We start from the raw sequence: 7,394 nt of genomic DNA, 5'->3' as shown, positions 1-7,394 counted from the left end.
CGCTACTTTACCCGGCCAGGCTACGCATCACACAGACGGACGGCACTCGCGTTTGGCTTGGATCAGTAGCCGAGGCAGCTAACTATATCAAGGCGTATAAAGACTCTTCATAACGGCCTCATCAACAAACTTTGTTTATGAGTTACAGTGAGTTTAAGACCTGGACTGTATAATCATATTACACGTTATACTTTCTACCTCAATCTATATGACTGTTTTTTTTTTTGTTTGTTTGTTTGTTTGTTTTTTGAAAAAGCATTTATTTTTTTTGATTATATATACATTTAATAGTTTACCCTGTTTTATTATATTTACATCTAATATATATCTTTGTACTCAGTTATTTCCCTGTATCAGGTGGGGTACTTAATAGGTTAATAATATGGGGGAGTAGAGGGTTTTTGGTTCTTTTTTAAGAAGTAATCTGGAAGTCTTTAAGTTAGTTAGGGAAGGTGTGCTGTTTTTTTTTTTAATAGCTGAATTCACCTTAGGGTTGGGGGGAGGTTGTTTTTGTTTTGCTGTCACTCAAGGCATAAAGGCTGGTCACTATTACTTGAGTACTTGGTCTAAACTTAATTGGCACCGTATCACCTGTTTGATGTTTAACTGTTTTTCCATATCATACATAGAAGCAGCATGAACTGTGACATCAACCTCGTTAGCTGGAATGTCAAGGGCCTGAATCACCCGGTAAAGAGGAAAAAAGCACTAGTACACCTCAAGCGTCTGAGGACGGGAATTGCCTTTCTGCAGGAGACCCACCTTCGAAGGTCAGATCACTCTCGTTTAAAATGTGGTTGGGTGGGTCAGCTCTTCCATTCTACTTTTCAGGCTAAGGCGAGAGGCGTTGCCATATTGATAAATAAGGATATATCTTTTACCCCCTCTGGTATCATAGCAGACTCAAACGGACGTTATATTATAGTTACTGGCCAACTCTATAACACCAAGGTTGTACTGGCTAACGTATATGCTCCGAATTTTGATGATGCCCAGTTTTTTGATCGTCTCATCAAATTACTTCCAGATCTAAACTCTCACCAGCTCATTATGGGAGGTGATTTTAATTTTTGTTTAGAACCTGGGATGGACAGATCAACAGCCAGAAAAGATTATGTAGCATCTAAATCAGTTTCCTATATACAAACTTTTCTTTCGGAATTTGGCATATCCGATATATGGCGTTTTTTGCATCCAAAAAGTAGGGAATACTCCTTCTTTTCGCATGTGCACCACACATATAGCAGAATCGACTATTTTTTCACTGACAATAAATTAACTCCCTACATAAGTTCTTGTGAGTATCAAACTATACTAATATCTGACCATGCTCCCCTTTTATTGAAGCTGAATTTGCCTGAATCAAGGACAATTAGAAGAAATTGGAGGTTTAACTCTCTATTATTAGCAGATGAAAATTTTGTACTTTTTTTATCAGAACAAATCTCTCTATTTTTGGAAATAAACATGACCACAGATGTTTCAGTTGCGACTGTTTGGGAGGCCCTTAAGGCTTACTTAAGAGGGCAGATAATATCTTTCATGGCTAATAAGAGAAAGAACTCTGAAGCAAAACAACTAAGTCTGGACAAGCAAATAGCTGAAATTGATAAAATATATGCACAATTCCCATCTCCTGACTTATATAAAGAGCGTATGAAACTTAAAGCAGAATATGACCTTATTTCATCATTTTTCATTGAAAACCTTCTGCTCAGGAATAGGAGTGTTCTGTATGAACATGGTGAGAAGGCAGGGGAAATTCTGTCCAGACAATTGAAGGGGGTAAGAGCTAAACAAATTATCAATGGGGTGCTTTCTCAGGATGGTAGGGTCACTACAGACCAACAGGAAATAAATAATATTTTTAAAGATTACTATTGTAAACTGTATGCATCCAACAGTCCCTCCAATCCCAATGCCATACAGGACTTCTTTAAGGATCTGCGTATCCCATCCTTGCCACCAGATCAGGTCTTAAATCTAGATAAGCCAGTAACACAACAAGAAATATTGGAGGCCATTAAGTCTCTGCAAACTAAAAAATCACCTGGTTTGGATGGTCTGCCGTGTGAATTTTATGTGAAATTCTCTACACAGTTAGCTCCTATTTTGGCAGCCATGTATTCAGAATCACTAGTAGCGGGATTTCTCCCAACCACCCTAAAACAGGCATGCATAACATTACTGGCAAAAAAGAGCAAGGACCCCTTAGACTGCGGATCCTATAGACCCATATCTTTGTTAAACACAGACTATAAAATATTGGCCAAAGTATTAGCTTACCGTTTGGAAAACATTTTACCCAGTTTAATATCCCCAGACCAGACAGGTTTTGTTAAGCATAGACGCTCCTTTTTTAATACCCGACGCCTGTTTAACATAATGTACACTCCTTGTCAAGCTGCTTCAGAATGTCTTCTCTCCATGGATGCAGAGAAGGCATTCGATAGAGTAGAATGGGACTACCTCTTTGAAACGCTGGCAAAATTCGGATTTGGGGAAACATTCATCACATGGATAAAACTGTTATATTCCAGCCCTTCTGCTATGATTCTGACTAATAATTTGTATTCAAGTCCTTTTGATTTACACCGTGGAACTCGCCAGGGATGCCCCCTCAGTCCCCTTCTTTTTGTCCTGGCTATCGAACCCCTAGCTTTAGCCATTAGATCTAATCACTCTATAATGGGCATACATAGAGGAAACATAGAACATAAATTGTCCCTTTATGCTGACGATCTTCTCCTTTATGTGTCCAACGCAGAATCTGCAATTCCATTAATTCTTAGCCTGTTACAACAGTTTGGTGAAATCTCCGGTTATAAATTGAATTTAAATAAAAGTGAGCTACTGCCCTTGAATATGGACGTCTCAATACTAGAAAACATTGGGTTGCCCTTTAAGATCACTACAGACAGTTTTAATTACCTCGGAATTACTATTACAAAGAATTTTAAAGACCTCTTCAGGCAAAACTTTGGGAAGTTGTTTACACAAACCAAGCAAGATCTGGCTAATTGGACTCCCCTTTTCATTTCACTTATAGGCAGAGTCAATGTAATTAAGATGACTGTGCTTCCAAAATATTTGTATCTGTTTCAATGCTTACCTGTATTTATCCCTGGTACATTTTTCAAAAAATTAGACTCAATAATCTCATCTTATATTTGGAATGGCAAACAGCCACGTCTGCGCAAGGAGTTTTTACAAAGAGCAAAACATGATGGAGGTATGGCCCTTCCAAATTTCTGTATGTATTACTGGGCCACCAACTTGCATTGCATGTCATACTGGACATATTACCATCTACATAAGGAAAGTCCTACATGGGTGAAGCTGGAGACACATTCTAGTGGTTCTGCTTCTTTAGCAGCCCTAATGGGTGCAGCTTTGCCTCTATCAGTGAAGACAATTAATATTAATCCTGTAGTAAGTCACTCGCTCAAAATATACTGTCAATTTCGAAAACATTTTAACCTGCAAGGAATGAGCTTTTTCAGTCCAGTAGCATCAAATCACTGCTTTCCACCTTCAACACTTGACACAGCTTTTAATATGTGGCATCAAAGGGGTTTGAAATGCTTCAATGATCTTTTTATAGACAATATATTCTCCTCTTTTACGGAGTTGTCCAAGAAATTTAATCTACCCAGTTCCCATATATTTAGATATTTCCAGATAAGGGATTATGTTAAAACAGTTCTTCCGCAGTTCCCTAACAAACCCTCTAAATCAACCACAGATGAAATTATGTGTTTAAATCCAATAAAGAAGAGGGCAATATCATATATACTTAATTTACTCTCAGTATTAGAATGCACTTCCATGCTAAGAATCAGAACAGCATGGGAACAAGACCTCCAAACATCAATAGATGACGTAACCTGGGCAAACATTGAGAAAAGGGTTCACTCATCTTCAATGTGCGCACGACACTCACTGGTCCAATTTAAAGTGATACACCGGGTGCACTTCTCAAAAGCAAAATTAGCAAAAATATTTCCCCATATTAACCCATTATGTGATAGATGTAAACTAGATAACGCAACATTAATACACATGTTTTGGCTTTGTCCGAAGCTAAAGGGGTACTGGAAGTCCATCTTCGAAGCACTCTCTACGGTTTTAACAATTCAAATCGATCCAAACCCTTTCATTTCCGTATTTGGAATCATTCCTGAAGGGATGGAACTACCTGTCGGGGGTCACAAAATAGTTGCCTTCACCACCCTCCTCGCACGCCGCCTGATATTGTTGAAGTGGAAGGAGGCTGACCCACCCTTAGTCTCCCACTGGATAAGGGACGTACTAGCAAACCTGAAGCTGGAGAAAATAAGATACACATTACGGGGCTCTGAAAACAAGTTTTTTAAAGTGTGGAGACCTTTTTTTACTTTTTTTGACCAATCTTCTACACAAGTGCAGGAAGAGCCCTAGATATGTACCTAGATATGGCCTTGTCATGCTGCGTCTACGTTATGTTTCAGTTTTCAATTACTGTGTTTTAGGTGCCTTGTACTGAACTTTATCTATTTATTAATTTTTTTACTCCGGGTACTTTTGTACTCTTACTTTTGTTTTTTTGTTTTTGTTTTGAGTGACAGCAGGGGTAGGGGATGAAGAGGGTTTGAATATTTTGTCAATGTGAATGTGAAATCAATAAAAAGAACTATGAAAGAAATATCGCTCAAAGGAAGACATGAAACTGCTACATTTAAAGTGATTGAGGTAGCCCTTTTTGTTTTTTTACATTTTTTTATTATTATTATTTAATAATATTTAATACTCTCTGTATTTGCTTTTGTTTTCTTTCCTTGTTGTTTAAAGTGCCTTGGCTGTTGAGTGAATTATAAATGTATGTTTGTTGTTCAATTAAAAAAAAAACTAGTTAAAAAAAAAAAAAAAAAAAAAAAAAGAAGTGACAGATTGTTTGGTAAATGTATAGCATGTTATATATGTTATAGTTATTTGAATGACTCTTACCATAATATGTTATGTTAACATACCAAGCACGTTCTCAGTTGGTTATTTATGCCTCATATAACGTACACTTATTCAGCCTGTTTTTCACTGTTCTTTATTTATTTTAAATTGCCTTTCAAAAGTCTATTCTTGGTGTTGGGTTTTATCAAATAAATTTCCCCCAAAAATGCGACGTATACTCCAGTGCGACTTATATCTGTTTTTCCCTTCTTTATTATGCATTTTCGGCAGGTGCGACTTATACTCCGGTGCGACTTATACTCCGAAAAATACGGTATAATGTAAAGTGTTTTTTTGTATTGTGCAGGTATAGTAAAAGCCCCATATAAATACAGACCATTTTTTTATAGGGAACTAATATACATAGACTTGATAATTATATTAAGATATTTCATTTGGAATAGTGCAAAACCTAAGAAAAATGAATACATACAATTACATTTGTAAATAATAAATGAACAAAACAAAATTTGTTGTGGGAACATACATAAATGTTTTGTTTAAACTTTTATAGTAAAATCAGCTGTTTTAGGCACTGAAATATTGAACAGTGGTGTCCATATATTCATTTAAAAACAACTCTATTCGTAATATGTAACAAAAGGTTGGACAAAGACTGAATCTTACAGAAACAAATCCATTTTCATAATACATATTGCAAATCCATGTAATCGGTTCTAGACACTTCAACATCTGAACACAAAACAAATTGTATAGCATTTAGTTATAGATGCAGAAGAAAATGTAAAATGGATAGAAATGATAAATGAAATGGATAAAGAACATTTAGGATCACTTTTAATTGACTGAAGACTTGTGGGCGAAGAAGGCGATGAATGACGAGAGAGGAAGTGAAAGGAGAGGCACTCTAATACTAACCTTCAAGGTTTTCCTTGAATTGAACAATATTTGTCACCTTCTTTTAATCAATTTGTTGACACTTGCAACTTTGTTTGGCCCCATGGTGGCTTATTTTGCAGTAGTACTTAACATAATCGGCACAGACACTGAGTCACCAATGCATGCAGTTCTATGTTTGGGAACTCCATTCCACATAATGACATGCAGCCTAGATTGTTTCACTCAATGTTTGGCCGTACGAATACCAAGAGTGACACAGTGTGCACGGCAGTTTGGGGTTTTTTTGTTGTTGTTTTTCCTCTTATGGTTCTACTTCATGTTTTGTGGTTTGTTCTGCAGTGATTTTACCCCTGCTTCTGAGCGCTATTCCCCTCACCTGTCCCTGATTGTCAATCAGGAGGGTTTATACATCAGTATCGCCTGCCTCTAAACAATGGTTCATTGTTTCCTACATGCCATATGCTATATGAGTGTTGTGTTTCAATTTTGCACGTGTTACCTTGCTGCTGATACGTACCCTGCACGAGTCCTTAAAGGATTGGACCTGTTTACCTGTGTTGTCTTTGCATCCTGGGGTCACGCCAAACAACACCACGCTGCGCTGTGACAAAGACGACGAAAATTGCTGGGGAAGGTTTTTAGCGCAAACCGGATCTTATAAAAAGTGGGATGTACCTAGGAGCCACTGTACTGAAAAAAAAAAAGAACTATTCTGTTTTTAGTTAGGTTTAAATGTAATCTATAAAGTTTGACACCAGTTAAATATTGCATTAAGTTTTCTTCCCAACACAGGAACATATGTTTACTTATGATTTGTAGGCTCCAACTTTTTTTAGACAGGACTTTCTTCCCTAAAGCCAAAGATACTATTTAGATTTATGACTCGCATTTGTTGTCACCGGCGTCATTTAACACTTAATAAGACTTTAGGCAAAATAGATAACTTGACTCTAGAGACACCGATTATCTTGCTGCTGGTAACATGTAGTACAGATTATATTTATTTCAGCACACTTGAAAAAAGAATTAAACAGAACTTGATCATTAGGTCCGTACCGAGATCTTCACTAAAATGAATTTATTTTTATGAACTGATTTCAAACTGTTGTTTATATATTGCATAATAGCCTTTACCAGAGACGTTCTATGCGTTCATAGGCCTCTCAGCTCCATGTGGTTACAGTGTATCCGCTTTACGACCAATTTTGCTGGAATCGCCCAAAGACTGAAAAACCTCCTAAGATCAAATGTGAAATGACACGTTTCCATTTGGAAAGTCAAATGTCATCATGTCGCGTCTCGGCCCGTTTTTGGCCCTTTTCGAGCATCCGGTTGATGTGGTGAGCTGGCGGTGCAAGTAGAAACATGGCGAAGACACATTTATCATCCTCCAGACTCCAGAGCTGTAATACTGCCTGGCTGCACACTTCAGGGATAGTCAGCGCTCGGGCGGTAAAAAGAAAAAAAAAGTAAAAAGAATAGCTTGACTTAGAAGTATTACATCTTACTTGAAGACTTTAAGACAGGGATATTCAATTGTTTTGGGG

Source organism: Nerophis lumbriciformis, linkage group LG08, assembly GCF_033978685.3.
Source record: "Nerophis lumbriciformis linkage group LG08, RoL_Nlum_v2.1, whole genome shotgun sequence".
In the NCBI taxonomy this organism is placed as follows: Eukaryota; Metazoa; Chordata; class Actinopteri; order Syngnathiformes; family Syngnathidae; genus Nerophis; species Nerophis lumbriciformis.
The sequence above is the reverse complement of the archived record's forward strand: the minus strand, read 5'-3'. Positions refer to the sequence as shown.